This window comes from Macaca mulatta, chromosome 15 (assembly GCF_049350105.2).
Source record: "Macaca mulatta isolate MMU2019108-1 chromosome 15, T2T-MMU8v2.0, whole genome shotgun sequence".
In the NCBI taxonomy this organism is placed as follows: domain Eukaryota; kingdom Metazoa; phylum Chordata; class Mammalia; order Primates; family Cercopithecidae; genus Macaca; species Macaca mulatta.
Genome location: NC_133420.1, coordinates 7,554,319 through 7,570,017, shown reverse-complemented (window position 1 = coordinate 7,570,017; position 15,699 = coordinate 7,554,319). Strand labels below are relative to the sequence as shown.

Genomic DNA, 15,699 nt, shown 5'->3' with positions numbered 1-15,699 from the left:
TCTTTCTCTCCTCCAGAGAGGCACGCTCTGTCACCATGTGCCAGCTCCAGGACAGGGGTTTTCGGAAGACCCATGGAATCCTTCCATCCCCAACCCCTGGGCAGGGACCCAGCAGCTCACAGAGTTGACCCAGCCTGACCCCCACTACCTCTTCCTCACCAATATCCCATCTCGCCCAGTCCTCAGGACAGCCCAGGCCACCCTTTCCTCCTGGCTCAGGCACCAGGCCCCAACCTGGGAGCATGAGGTTTATTGAGCGCCTGTTATCCCCCTGAGTGGGAGGCCATCCGGCAGCCCCACACCTGCATGAGGAGCAGGGACTGTGGGCCCACACAGACCTGGGCTCTCCCCACCCGGGATGCAGGACCTCGGACCAGCTCCCTGCAGGCCATGCCAATAAGGGCAGGTGAGAGCTGCGGCCCCTTCTACTGAGAGGGGGAGACAACCCTGCTGACAGCTGGGATAGTCATGCTGAGAGCAGGGAGTAGTGGTGCTGAGTTTGGGGGACAGTCATGCTGAATTGGGGGACAGTTGTACTACACACAGCAGTCTTCCCCCTCCCCTCTCCTCATGTCCCCATGTCCAAGCAATGCTTTCTCTTGGCCTCCTTCCCCTTTGCTCCATCTCCCAGTCAATGTCCAAGCACTGGTTTCTCTTGGACTTCCTCCCCTTTGCTCCGTCTCCCAGAGAGACGGCCATAGTCCTCCCGAGGGTTCTTCCCGCAAAGGGAGCCACCTGGGTGGAATGCCAGTCCTCCTCGGGTCTCCAGGGAAGGGTGGGTAGATTTGCTTTCCCCACCTCCCGGTAGGTGTGCTTGGGGGGAACGCTGCTGCAGAGAGCAGCGTGTGAGGATGGTCTGGGGCTCGGTAAACACCAGCGGACACCAGAGAAGCCGAAAATCCAACCTCAAAAGGCCTGGGGCTGGAGTAGGCACCATCATCCACCAGTGCCACGTCCCCACAGACTCCTTTCTCTCCCTCTGCCTTTATACCGCACTCCTTCTTTCCCTGCCTCTCCTCCATGCCTAAGCACCACTTTCATGCGTTGAGTGCATAGCTTTTTATTTTAACCATGTTCTTGCAAAATGAATCTGTGTGTGTGTATTTTTAACTTAGGTAAATGGCATCTGTGGCACCTGGCTCTGAACATTACTTCCTCCACCGAGCTTGCATCGTGCACGTGTGACTTTTACCATCACGCATCGTGGTGCATCGGCGTTCAGCTCGATGCTTTCCACAGCCATGCCACGTTCCCCAGGCTGCACCTACTGGGTGATCCAGGTGGCCTCTAAGCTCACCTCCACTCCCAGCGCCAGTGCTGCAGTGCCACCCCCGCACCCCCTCCACCGCCTCCCCCAACCCCTGCACCTCCGCCAGAACCTGTGCCAGAGTCCTCCTGGCTCAAGCCAAGGTGAGGACTTCCGAGCAGTAAAACTGGACTGTTTAGAAAGCCTGGTGGGGACCGTGCTGGTTTCTTTTCTTTTCTTTTCTTTTCTTTTCTTTTCTTTTCTTTTCTTTTCTTTTCTTGAGACTGATTCTCACTCTGTCGCCCAGGCTGGAGTGCAGTGGTGCGATCTCAGCTCACTGCAAGCTCTGCCTCCCGGGTTCACGCCATTCTCCTGCCTCAGCCTCCCGAGTAGCTGGGACTACAGGTGGCCACCACCACGCCCTGCTAAATTTTTTGTATTTTTTAGTAGAGACGGGGTTTCACCGTGTTAGCCAGGATGGTCTCGAACTCCTGACCTCGTGATCCGCCTGCCTCAGCCTCCCAAAATGCTGGGATTACGGGTGTGAGCCACCGCACCTGACCCGGTGCTGGTTTCTACATTTTCCCACCAACTCTTTGCATGCTCCTGCTTCCTAAGTGTGCCCGGGATTTGGAATATCCTGTTGGTACTCACCAGCTTCACAGTGGACAATGTCAGCTGTCAATCAAGCAAACTGCTCCTTCCCAGCTTTCTCTGCGGGGACTGCTGCCTTTCACTGTTCATACCTTAGCTCTAGACGTCAACCTTTGTGTGCTTCAGACATTGCAAATCTCTTCTTCCATTCTATCAGCTCTCCAGGGACTTTGCCCCTATAGTTTTTTGAGCTAATAATTTTGGCTTCTAAAGTTTTCTTAGTTGGGTGTGACGGCTCATGCCTGTAATCCCAGACCAGGTGTGTGCGTGTGATCCATGGGGCTCTGCAGCAGAGAAGACAGACCAGGTGTGTGCCTGTGTATGTGTGTGTGTGTGCACGCCCATGCGTGCTGCCCCTTTGGAGCCTCAGTTTCCCTATGTGTAGCAAGTTTGAACCAGAATCCCAGCACTTCAGGAAGCTGAGGTAGGAGGATTGCTTGAGCCCAAGACTTCAAGACCACATGGTGAGACCCTATCTCTACAAAAAAGTAAATTAGCCAGTTGTGTTGGTACATGCCAGTAGCCCTAGCTACTCAGGAGGCTGAGGTGGGGGGATCCCTTAAGCCCAGGAGTTGGAGGCTGCAGTGAGCTGTGATTATACCACTGCACTCCAGCCTGGATGACAGGGTGAGACCCTGTCTAAATAAATAAATTTTCTTTAAGAAGTATTTTGTAGCCCTTAAGCTCTAAAAATACTCTCCAGTCGTTTAGTTTACCGACTTTCTTCTTCTACTTTTCTAATCTGGCCCTTTAATCCATGGAGTCCTCCTGTGTCTGTGACCCACAGGTGCAGAAATGCATTGCTGACCTCCCTCTGCTAAGCAAACGTCCCCATTGGATTTGCAGTGTTGCCTTTGGGATTTAAGTTCCCATGTGGGGTCAGTGTTGGCCGTGTCTCTGGGCTCTTGGTTCTAGGCCATCGCTCTTCTTGCCAGTGCGATGTGGCATTTATTTCTGTCTTTGCAGGGCGTCTTCCTATCTCACAGGACGAGCTTATGCCCTTTGCCCTTCTTTTCTGATGTTGAGCTAGCCATCTGAGGACCTTAACTCCTCCATCACGTCTGATTTCCCCAAACACTGTTGATTGTGATTGCATTGAATTTGTGAGTTCGTCTGGAGATACTCGGCACTGTCCTGACATTAGGCTGCTGCGTCTGAGAGTGTGGAAAACGCAGAGCCCTGCCCGTCTTCAGATGGTCTTCCACGTCTTGTATCAGAGTGGACAGTTTTGGTTGATTCCTAGATACTTAATGAATTCTACTCCTGCGGCGAATGGCATCTTTTACAAAATTATATTTTCTAGTTGGCATTGCTGGGGAAAAGGAATGGTTTGGACTTCTGTAGGCCCAATATGTCTAGCAGAAATAGGCCATGTATCTGTCAATCCTACTGGCTTTTTTTCTAGGTAGATCATTTGATTAGGAAGAAGTCAATGACTCGCTAAAAATGAAGCCCAGAAAAACTAGTTCTCCGTTGTCTAGAGTGGTAAGAACTCATTCTTTACACACGTGCACGAACGCATGCATGCGTGCACACCCCCCTATCCCCGATACACCTGGTCTGTCTTCTCCCCTGCAGAGCCTCATGGGTTCTGCTTGGTGTCATGTCTCGTGCTCCATCCACAGCACACCAGGGACACAGGCAGCAGAGCTCAAGCCTGCTTGAACAAACAGGCCAGGTATTCATAGAGTTCTGGTAGCAAGGGAGCAAATTCTCTCCCATTTCTGTCCTCCAGCCTCAGAGGTGTCTTATTCCTCTTCCTGGAGTGACTGGGGAGTGGCTACCAAGTTGGAAAGGCAAGAGACACCCCGGCAGACCCAGTCCCCGGCCCCTGGTAGCCTCACTGGAGGACACCTGATGGCGGGCCTCTCTGGAGGACGGGTGCCTCCTGCCACATGAACTCCCTGACTCCAGGTAGTCTAGGCTGCAGTGCCCAGCGGCAGCCCGGGCCAGGGGAAGGGTGGGCAAGAAGCCAGGGCTCCAGTCCAGCTTTGAGCAGGCTCTGCAACAGGACGGACTCCCCTGCTCGGAGCCTCGGTTTCCCCGTGTATAACCCGCGGAATGTCATCTGCAGCAGAGTCTGCGGAATGTCCCCGTGTATAACCCGCCGAGACCAGATGACATTTCAGAGCCTTCTCTGCTGAAGCTGAGGCTCCTTTCCACCCTCTACTCCACCCCCGCCCCCCTGCTGGCTCCATCTTCCAGCTCCAGGAGTCACTGTCGCCGTCAGCTGGTGATCCTGCCACTACTCAGGCCTCATGGGCAGGCAAGGGTCCCCCGGCTCTTGTGTCGGGATCTCCTTTGCGGTAAGAGATCCTGGCATCTGTAGAGAATGGGTTTAGGAAAAGACACACCTGCCCTCAGGGTGGTTTGTCCCAGGGCTTAAGGCAAAGCAGACCAATAACATGCTTAGGACGTGGGAATGTGAGATGGGGCAGCGGTGGTGGAAACAGGCTGGCAGCTCCCCCGACTGCCCCCAGCAGCAACCTCGGGGATATACCCAAGAGAAATGAGACAGGCCTCCACACAAACCCTCGCCCAAGCATGTTCACAGTAGCACACTTCACAATCAGCAAAAGGTGGAGGCGACCCGGGTACCCTGGACAGAAAGGAATGAACACAGTGTGGTCTCCCCACACAGGGGAGAGTCCCTCCCCTTTCCTCTGTCCCCGCGCCGTCACCTCCTCCCTGCCCAGACCCCTGGGCTGGCAGCAGCATTGCCCTTTCTAAAACCCCCTACCAGCTACAAAAGGGGAGGTGCTTCTCAGCCCTTATGAGGGAGCAGAGGGCAAGAGTGAGGCACAGAAGGCACGGAACATGGGTCCAGGCAACTACAGGGCAGCCCTCCTAACACGCCCCACATGAGAAGCCAGGCCACACGGCCCAGGATTCCACTGATGGGAGCTCGCCACAGTGGACCGATCCACAGACAGAGAGGAGATTCCTTGTGGCCAGGGGATGGGAAGAAGGGTGGCAGGGGGATGACAGCCAAAGGGTCCAGGGTTTCTTTTAAGGTGAGGAAAATGTCCTAAAACTAGAATATGATGATGGCCGCACGACTGCGTGACTATACAGAAAACCATGGACCTGTGCCCTTTAAATGGGTGGATTCCGCCAGGTGCAGCGGCTCAACGCCTGTCATCCCGGCACTTTGGGAGGCCGAGGTGGGTGTATCACTTGAGGCCGGGAGTTTGAGACCAGTTTGGCCAACATGGTGAAACCCCATTTCTACTAAAAATACAAAAATTAGCCGGGCGCGTTGGCGCACGCCTGTAACCTTAGCTACTGGGGAGGCTGAGGCAGGAGAATCACTTGAACCCAGGGGTCGGAGGTGGCAGTGAGCTGAGATCGCACCACTGCACTCCAGCCTGGCCAACAGGGCGAGACTCTGTCTTAAAAAAGTAAATAAATAAAACAAAATAAATGGGTGAATTCTATGGTATGTGGTTTACATCTCAACAAAGACTTTACATTTTGCAAAGAGTGCTGGGATGAAGGTACTGAGTAGGCCTCCCCCAGCACCCAGGCCCAGGGGTTCTTAAATGGCGAGGTGGGGGAGCCTAACTCTGAATACTTTAAAGGGGGGATTTTCTCTATCCCAGGATTGCAGGGTGGGACAGGCCCCGCTCTGCTACACAACATGGTCTTTTCTTCCTCTCCCCTCTTCCTTCCTTCTTTTCTCCTTCCCCTTTCCTCTGTCCCAGCACTGTCACCTCCTCCCTGCCCAGACCCCTGGGCAGACAGCAACACTGCCCTTTACAAAGCCCCCTACCAGCTACAAAAGGTGAGGCGCTTATCAACCCTTACGAGGGAGCAGAGGGCGAGAGTGAGGACGTCGGGCAGCACCAGCCAGAGGGACAAACACATTCATGCTTGGAACTATTTGGAGGTCAGCCGGGGCCTGGAGGCAGAGGCACCTGGGGCTCCAGCAGGAGGTATCCCTCACCCTGAGGCCCACTTTAATTTCCCAGAGATAATAACACCGGCGCCGAGTATCTGCCAGGCACCTGAAGACGGATGACCAGTGTTTGCAGGGTAATAGTTTGTGTCAGAGTAAATTGGAATTTATACCCCAGGAGGCAGATAATCCCCTTTAGAACTCTCCAGCCTCCCTGGGACTGGAGGGGCTTTCACAGGCTGCTTGCTGAAGACATAAACAAAGACAGCTCCACAGAAGCACCCTGCTGGCCTGAGTCCTATTTTTAATATCTTAATTGAGTCTCCAAGCCCTAGAACACGGTGGCGCGACCAAATCTCCAGCCTCCACCTCCAGCTCTGTGTAGGAGAGAGGTCAACGTCACCTTCTGCGAAGCCGCGGAAAACAAACTGGGAAGTAGGGTCTGTTTGGGGGAAGGGGCAATTGCTGGTATTTTGGTGGTGGTTGTTTTGTTTTTGTTGTTTAGCTTTGTGTATATTTTCAAAGCTTATGAAAAGCTGAGAAAAATCCAGGTTCACGTTCTCACCTAAGTTAAACCAGTGGTTCTCAAAATCCCAAATTATTTTATTGCTTTTTGTTCCCCGGAACCAGCTCACAATCTGCTTTGTGCTTGATTTAAAGGCGCTGACAAGCTGCTGCCCGTTCCCCAGCACGGTGGCGAGACTGGATTGGGACTGTCATATATAATGCATGGAGTCGGGGCTGGGAGCCGTGTTGGATGCCTGTGTGATCCGCTTTGGAGCGCTGTTCCCAGAGCCATTGTGCAAACATATTTACTCTGCATAAAAGAATGGGATGAAGCTGCAAAGGACATTCATTCATCGGAGTGGATTTAATTTTTAAACTCGCATTAGGACAGGATTAACCTTGCTGAAGGGTATGGCGATGTGGGTGGAATGTATAAAACTAATCTAGGATCCACGTTGGTATGGGAGGAGCGCTGGGTGGAATTAAATATTTATTGCACATAAATGCCTTCTCCTCCACCTCCCTCACCCCTGCTCAGTCACCTCTGTGTAGCGGGTTCTCTGCTACAGTAGAGGGCAGAGCACGGGACCGCAGCTTCTTCCATCCTCCCAGCACCCCGATCTGGTCATGGCAGTGACAAGAGACACCGGGGGGTGGGCACGTGGGTTTGCAGGCTCACACACACACACACACACACATGCATGCACACACGTACACACTCTGTCCCTGCCTGGGTTCTTTCTCTCCTTCTACAGAGGAGCACTCTCTCAGAGGCAGAGAGAGCCCAGCCAGCCATGGTCACCACTAAGTCACCTCCATCATACTCTGAGTTAGGGGGGCAAGTGAGCCTCCCATCCCCAGTGAAGAATCCTAGGGAAGAATCTGATTGGCTAGTCACCTGCCAGTCATCACAACTGAGGGAAATGACGGGTGGAGCTGCTGGGCGCAGACAATGACCAGGATGCAGGCAGGCTGACCATCCCTTCGTTTTGCCTGGAACTGTCCCAGTATTAGCAATGACAGTCTCACGTCCCCAGGGCAAACCAGGGTGGCTGGTCACTGAAGTTCAAGTCTCTCTAGAAATTTCCACATCTAATGAGCAAGTTGGGTAAGTGGGCTATAACCTGTTTCTCAAGCACTTTATTTGTGTGATTTGCCCAGAAATTGCTTCAATAAGAGATGTTCAAAAAGGAACAACAAATAAGAAGTGAAACAGTGTCGGAGGGTACCTTGCGGTTTCTTCAGCAAAATGCACATCCCTCCGTTATCTTGTGGTTTAAACCAAAGCTGCCTTTTGGAAACTCCCACTGATTCCCCAGCCTCGTGGAGGGTGGCAGGTTCCTCTTTTAAGTGTTGCAGGCTAGGAGTTGCGTGGTTAATGCTGGGGTCATACACACTCTGTATTTGCTACCACAGCCCCCCACCGCTAGAAGTCTCCCAAGAGGAAATCGGTGGCGTGGTCATGCACAGCTCCTGTGCTCCTGATGGAGACTGTCATGGATCCAGGGCCATCTAGACATCTAGGTATTTTCGGCTTTCTTCCCTTAGGACGAGAGGACCAAGGCCTGAGCAGCCCCGAATCGCTCCCATGAGGGCCCAGACAGGCACGGAGGAGGGTGATTGGTCCCTGAGAATGTGGATGCCTGGAGCGGTGCATGGGGCTGTTTCTGCCTCGTTCTGAGCCTGCACTGGGGCCTCGGGTCCCTGCAGAGCTGGTGGCCCACAGCTGGTAGCACTGTCCAGTTGCAGGTTGCAATCATTTTCCATGTAAAGGATGTGCACGTGACCTAACAATAGTGGCCGACCTTCAGTAAGAGCCACCTGGGATGGTGCAGGTCACCGGACTGCCTTTCTTCACCCGTGTCCCATCCGCAGAGGGGAGGGGAGACTTCACTGTACATTTTACATTTGGGGAAACTGAGGCAACCTGGAGGCGGTCGCAGAGCTAACCATTAGCGGGAGAGCATCAGGCACATGAGGACCTGCAGCTTTGCAGGAGGAAGCCCCTGGTGCCCCTGAGTGTCCTCACGGGCACTCTCGGCTGGAGGTTCATCTTTCAAATCAGCTCTGCCTCCTCCAATCAGCTCCGTCTGGTTTAGCTCAGCTAACAGGATGCGTCAGCTTACCCAATTAAAACACTTTACACTCTCGGCCGGGCGCGGTGGCTCAAGTCTGTAATCCCAGCACTTTGGGAGGCCGAGACGGGCGGATCACGAGGTCAGGAGATCGAGACCATCCTGGCTAACACGGTGAAACCCCGTCTCTACTAAAAAATACAAAAAACTAGCTGGGCGAGGTGGCAGCGCCTGTAGTCCCAGCTACTCGGGAGGCTGAGGCAGGAGAATGGCGTAAACCTGGGAGGCGGAGCTTGCAGTGAGCTGAGATCCGGCCACTGCACTCCAGCCTGGGCGACAGAGCAAGACTCCGTCTCAAAAAAAACAAAAAAAACTTTACACTCTCACGTAAGGACCGATAAGCTTAACCTTTAGGGACAGGTTTGGTTTTGGTCTTGCATCTTCCTGTCACAGGCTTTAGCTGCCGCATGGATGAGGAAGTCAGGGAGGTAACTGACCAGACCAGCGCACCTTCTCCTTGCCCCTGGCTGGCTAGCTGGGACTTTCCCCCTCTGCCTCTCCAAACCTGAGGCTGGAAGGGGCCCATGGGCTGTGTTTGGGAATCTGGGAGGTTGCCAAGCCCCATCTATCAGGGTGGCTGGTTCTGTCCCTAAGTTGGAGCTCAGGACTAGCTTCAGCCAAGGCAGTGCCCAGAGCCTGTGAGAGACCCCAGGTTGGGGTCCGTGGGGTGGGCCTGGCTCTTCAGGGAAGGCTGCTGTCAGGGAGCATGGGCCGCCGCACGCTCTCCTCCTGGTGTTGACAGTGACGGATGTGGTCAGGGCAGGACCCAGACAGGGAAGAGCTGAGGTTCCTGGCGGGTCACTTTGGCTCTTTCCTGCTCTGCTCTGTGGCTGCAAATACAAACCTGGGGCCCAGCAGGGACAGGCGTCCCCACCTGTCAAAGGCCTACAGGCCCAGAGAGGGGGACGCTGCTCCTCCCGGCCCTGGTGTCGGAAGCACGGGATGACTGGCCTTTGTCAAGAGGCGGAGGAGGGCGGGATGCCTGCTGGGCACAGGGACGCTCAACTTCCAAGCAGGTCTTGCTGCTCTCCTGCCCTGCAGGTGACAAAGCTGAGGCTCTGTTGGGAGTGGCAGTCTGCCCGTCATCCCTGGCAGTGGGTCACCATGGAGCCTGGCTCTGGGACCTGGAATTGGACCTGGGTTATGCAGCTGGCCCATGCGGGTGCTGGCCTTGCCTCTCTGGGCCTCCAAATCCTGAGCTACACAATGAGGACGAGGCCGGCTCTGCACTGAGAGCAAAGCCGATGGCAGAGGCCATGTACCGCAGGCCTGGACTCATCCACCTCACTATGCAGGCAGGTCCCAACCCCCAGAAGCTTCTGGAACTTGGAACTCTGTGCAGAAGCCCTCAGCAGAGCAGCCCAATTCTGCCTCTCCCAGCTTCCCCAAGAGCCTGCTGCCTCATTTGCAGGGGCAGGGAAGACCATGACGCCCCCCACCCTACATCCAGGCTCCCCCACAATCCACAGACCTGTCCATTTCACCTTCGTCCACGTCCCTTTCCCCTGCTGCCACTGCCCAGGCCCAGCCGCCCCCACCCCTCCACTGCTGGCACGCCTCTCTATCCCAGGCAGTCCTGCGCCACTGGGCCCAGCTGTGAGATGGAGCATAAGGGGCATGTGGCACCCCTGAGCACAGACCCTCCTGGGCTGTCCTGTTACAGAGAGAGGCAGATCGCCCTCCTCACAGCCTCTAGGCCCTCTGGGTCCAGCTGCGTTCCCTGCCCGACTCATCGTGTGAGTGCCAGGCATGGCCCTCGCCTGGGCACTCACCCTGCCACCCCCAGGACTCCCAGGGCCGGAGTCTCTGCCCTGGGCACTTGTATTTGCCTGATAACTGCTACTCGTCCTTCCATCTTGTCTGCCCCAGCCAGTCATAACCCTCCCGTCTCCCCACTGACAGGACACGCTGCACCTTCAGAATCCCACCGTGGCCCTGGGACCACTTCACGTGTCTCTCAGCACACTGAGGCCAGGCACTCAGGGATCACATCTCTTTCCTGAGCAATGTACCTACAACCGCCACTGAATGAATGATGAACGGACAAGTGAATGAACACAGGCAGGTCTCAGGAGGTCCCTCCAGTCCTAAAACTGACTCGGGAACTTGATGAATGCCAGTGGGTGATTTTCTGGCTCTGAAGGCAGATGGGGGGAGTGGAGGACTCAGCCCTGCGTGCGTGCAGTGACCCAGCACTAGGAGAGGTGGGTGGCTCTGGCGGGGTGGCCGCCTGCGAGATGCTCCCCGGGGCTTGCTGGGGAGAGGGATGAGTAAACATCAGTCAGAGTTTTGTGACGAAGCCTCTGCCAGGGGAAGCCCACGGTATCACGGAGACAAGACAAGGGCATCCACCACAGGAGGGTGGACATAAACAGGGTGGGTAGGTGTGGGCTTTGTCATTCATCACGGCCAGGGCTGGGAGTCCTCAGCGCTTCCAGCTCTGGAGACAGGCCCAGAGCCCTGGAAAGGGGAGCTTCCATCAGTCCACAAAGGGCTGGGCCAGGTGTCCAAGGCAGACATCCGGGGTCCTTCTATTTGAACTGATGGGTGGACCCTCAGCTGCTGCGGGGGCTGGTCCAGGTTCCATCCCAGTTATGGCTGTCTATGCAGAACGTGGCACCCAGGCCCCAGGACTAGCAGATAATCCTTCAAGAGGGTCAGAAATGGTGTGCCGAGCACAATTCTCCATGAGACAGAGGCCTCTGGACACCGGCCTGAGGGGCCCACATTGAAATAGGACTCTCTAATCACAACTGGGCACCAATTGGGCACCGGCTTCCATGGCTGAGGCCTGCTGGCTTCTCTCAGTGAATCGTGCTCTCGGCAGCCTCTGCGTGACATCCCTCAAGGCCGCAGCCACCTCTTGCTCTGCATCCGGGAGCAGGAGTGTCCGGGGTGGAGGCTCTGCCGCCCCATGGGCTATGGGACTGTCTGTGCCAGGAGGAAGGCCCCCTACCCGTGCCCGCTGTGTGCCTACTCAGGGGTTGAGGCAGCTGCACAGCTTACGAAGAGGATGGCACCCCCGTCCCAAGCTGCCAGGGTGCTCTGTGACCTCCTGTCCTTGGGCTCCTCTGCTGGTCCCCTCCCGTTCCTCCTAAGCCATCCTCGTGCCCTCCCCTTCTTTCCTGGAAAGCTTTGCATCCACTCATCAGAGCTTCACTGAGCACCCAGCCCGGGCCTCATGTGCCCCAGAAACACAGCCTTGAACACAACAGCAGGTTCCCTCTCAGAAGGTTCCCCACCTCCCCCTGGGCGGGGGAGAAGGAGACCAGCATTGGCATGCACTGTGGCAGGTGGAGATCAATTTGAAGAAAAGCAAAATGGGGCGGTGGTGGGCAGGGGACCGCAGGGGGTGCTATCTCAGAGCTCTCTGTAGGGGCGTCTGTGCAGAAGCCCATTGCCATCACTTGTAGCTCATCTGTCCTTGTGGCAGCCCCGTGCCAGTTCTGCAGACCAAAGGACAAGGTTCAGAGAGGGTGAGCAGCTGGCAGGAGAACACACAGCAGCTAGTAGCAGGAGCAGAGCCCCGTCTTCCCTCTATCCGAGCCCTTTCCTTCTTGTTAGCTTTGCCCACCAAAGCCCTTCCCGTCTCCTTGCCTAGAGACAGTCAAGTGTGATGCTGTGTTCAGGATGACCCTGGCCAGGTGGAATAATTACAGTCCTAGGAAAAATGACAGAAAACAAACATTCCAAGATATTAGCAAGCTGGTGTGGCTTTTTCTACTGCTTTACATTATTTTCTTCTTACTTTCCAAATTTTATGCAGTGAGAATTTATTACTTTCATTACCAGGAGCAAAAAAATAGAAACAAACAAAAAACCCTGTCTGATCGTTCAGACTAGTTCAAATGTCTTCTTTTCTAGAACTGGGATGACCAGGACATCTGCGTGTGAAAGGCGTGAAACAAACCTTAACAGATACTAAAGAATGTCAGACAAGCAGAATGAGGATGGCCCCAAGCAAGGTGGACCCTGCCCCAGCTGCAGGGAACAGAGAGGCTGCAGGTCAGTGTTGAGTGGCCCTTTACAAAGGACCATGACCCAGGTTGGGGGCAGTGGCTCACATACTTCGGGAGGCTGGATCACTTGAGGTCAGGAGTTCGAGACCAGCCTGGCCAACATGGTGAAACCCTGTCTCTACTAAAAATTAGCCGGACATGGTGGTGCACACTTGTAATCCCAGCTACTTGGGAGGCTGAGGCAGGAGAATAGCTTGAACCCAGGAGGCGGAGGTTGTGGTGAGCTGAGATTGCGCCACTGCACTCCAGCCTGGGCAAGAGTGAAACTCAGTCTCAAATAATAAAAACAAACAAACAAAAGAAAAAAACACATACACACACACACACACACACACACAAATCAAAGGGCCGTGACCCACAAGGACCTGGGACACGGCTTTGGCTAAGCAAGCCCGGGTGTCCAGTGGCTATGGCCCCAGGAAGGGTCAGCAAGGCAAGTTCCGTATCCCTAAGACTCTCCAATGACCGAGTCTTGAGACAGAAACAGACAGTAGGCTCAGCTCTCTGGAGGGCCCTAACCAGGACAACACAGGTCCAACTCCAGGCAAAGTCATGCTCCCTGCCCCGCTCTGCCCCTTGGAGCAAGCTGTCGGAAGGGCCGAGGACTCCTCTCAGTAGGCTTGGGAGGAAACAGGACCGAGTTCTATTTTTTAAATCACAAAATTAGAGCCATTTCTGTCTCTCCCTGGTCTGTCCCCTCCGAACCTGGGAGGCCCCTCTCCAGCAGAGGCTGCTTTTGTTCTCTCTCATTCTAGAAAAACACTCCCGAGCCTTTCTCCTGCTGCAAAGAGAGCTTTGATTCTTTGCCGAGAATCTGTACCGCGGGCTCCGAACGGGAGCGTTTCTCCGGAGAGGAACAGGAGGAGAATCATTTTGTCGAGGGCAGGTAATTAAGTCGGCACGCAGAGAGGGAGGATGCGTTATGCGATGATTAATCCCCAAGACGGCAAGGACATTTTTCATCTTCAAATCTCTCCTCGGTGGTTCATGAATCATCTCAGCTCCTGGGAGAGAAGGGCTGGTGCTCACCGTTAAGAGCAAGGGAAACTGAGTCAGCCGTGCCCACCGCCCCCGCCGGAAGCAGGCTCGGGAGGGCATGCTCTGGGAGACCACGGGGTTTCTCCCCAGGCACCTCGTCCATGTGGCTTCCTGCCTCCCCAGTCGCGTCTGGGCAGGAATTCAGGAATCAATAAAAATGTTATTTTAAATAAAAAGTAAGCCGCCCTGCTCTGCTTGGCACAGGCTGCCACTGACCGCCTTCTGCACCTGCTTTTGTTCTGTTTTTCTCAGGTACCTGCCCATTTCCAGCTCCCAGCCTCCCTCAGAACACAGACTGTCTTGCCATTTTCTTAGCGAGCAGTTTGCAGCGAAGTGCTATTTCGCTCTCAAACGCCTTCCTTTCCAATTGGGACAAACGGCTATGAACACGGCGCACCCTGTTTTGCATTCAAATTGTTGTGAAAGTTTTGCGGCCGTAAATAACAGGCTGTTGGTGCTCAAGACAGAATTATTATTACTTTTTTCTCAGTTCTCGGAACCAGTGATAAATTAAACATTTCTTTTGCCCCCGCCCCTTGCAGCTGGCAGGCAATGTGGAGCTGATTGCTCTGCCTCTGTCCTGACTGATGTGCCCCGAGGCCGGGAGAGGAACAAGACGACAGTGACTTGCCAGGGGCACAGGCACATGGGTGGGGAGCAGGTGTAAATGGGGGAGGGGGCACGTGCAGGGGGCTTTTCTGAGACAGGGCTTCTCTTCGGTGTTTTCTCTGGACAATCTTCCAATGATGAATAGAGTTTACCCTCAACGCTCAGAGGCTGACATTTGACATAGAGGGAAACTGAGGCACAGCGGAGGTCTCCAGAGAGATTCTCTGCCTACACACCGTTCCCTTTCCACAGTCCGCTCTGGGTCAGATCCTGGGAAGTGGTGTTTTTCCTCCGGGACGGGCGCTGGGCATGTGGATGTGGGAGAGCCTGGTTCCTGGGCCCTGCCAAGTGGAAATGGAGGGTGCCGTCCCTCTTGGACTAAAAGGATGAGAGCCTGGTAGGTGCACTGGCCTGACTCACGTTCCTGCTGCAAGGTCCTGAGCACCTCCTTGGAGCCTCGGTTTCCTCACCTGCAAATGGTCTTGAAGATGTTCAAATGCCTTCTTCCTTCCCAAGGTCCTGAAAATGGCCGAGGGAGGTCCGGGCGGGGAGGATTACATGAGACACATGGGATCCGCCGTGACTCAGACCACAGGGTTCGCCGGGCACCCTGCCCAGACTGCCCCCCACCAACAGCTGCCATGCACAGGTGGGTGGTGGAGGCTCCAGCCCCGCTCAAGCCTGCAGGCACACTTTCTCATCGACGGACCCTAACGCATCCCTGTCTGCGGGCCGGGCTGGCAGGGGATTCACGCCCACCTGCCCCGCAGCACCCCGCCGTTCTGCCTCCACCCTGTCTGCCTCGCTCAAGTGCACGACGGCCAGGTGGATGGACGACCCTCCCAACCTCACCTGCCAGGTTTCCCGGAGGGAATGCAGCCCCTACTGGATCTTACTAGACCTGGGTTCTCAGATGACCCTTCCACATGAGAAAAGAGTCCGGGGCTGATGGGGGCATCGCAGCTTCCTGGGACCCTGCAGGAGACGGAAGAAGCCAGGGTGCTCATCACACAGGCCTCCAGCTTGCTCCAGGAGCTGGACCTGGGGACCAGCCTCGGGGATGGGCTCTTCCCTCTCCCTCTCCCTCTCCCCGTCTCCCAGCCCGCCAGCCCCTCCCAGGTGGAGGTGGGAGTAAGATGCCCCCCACGGAGCGCCTTTTTCTGTAGCTGTGCAGAGCTGGGAGTGGCGGAGACAGGGCTTTGTCTAATAAGAGGAATCCATCTAGTTTGCTAAACCGCTTTCCCCTCTGGCGTCGTGCGGCTCCTCTCCAGGGAGCTTGGCCTGGCCGGGCCTGCAAGCGGCGCCTCCTCCCAGCCCCACCCTGCCTTTTGTCTTTTGTCTCTGATACCTGCGTTCCTCCTGCGTGTGCTTTGCTTCTTTCTGCTGCTCGCTGGCTAATAGGATCGAGCGGGAAGGCGCCAGGGGAGCCGGCAGCCTGGCCTGGGAGGGGCTCTCACTCTTCCTCTGCCAGGAGCCTTACTGAGTGCAGGGTGTTTGACTTCAGAAGCGCGTCCCCACGGCTTTCCTTTCCGCCTTCGTTCTGGGACTGATTTGTTTACTTATTTCAGAGTCTTGCGGTCCCTCTTTCTGGAG

The 15,699-nt window shown here is 55.2% G+C and overlaps 1 long non-coding RNA gene across 1 annotated transcript; it reads left to right on the top strand.

The window, feature by feature from the left end:
* The first annotated feature begins 311 nt into the window (after positions 1-311).
* Positions 312-14,045, top strand: LOC144334964 (uncharacterized). Its single transcript, XR_013405307.1, has 5 exons — positions 312-322; positions 5,665-5,684; positions 7,854-8,072; positions 12,305-12,445; positions 13,750-14,045. It is a non-coding gene; the product is annotated as an uncharacterized LOC144334964 (long non-coding RNA).
* The last annotated feature ends 1,654 nt before the right edge of the window (positions 14,046-15,699 follow it).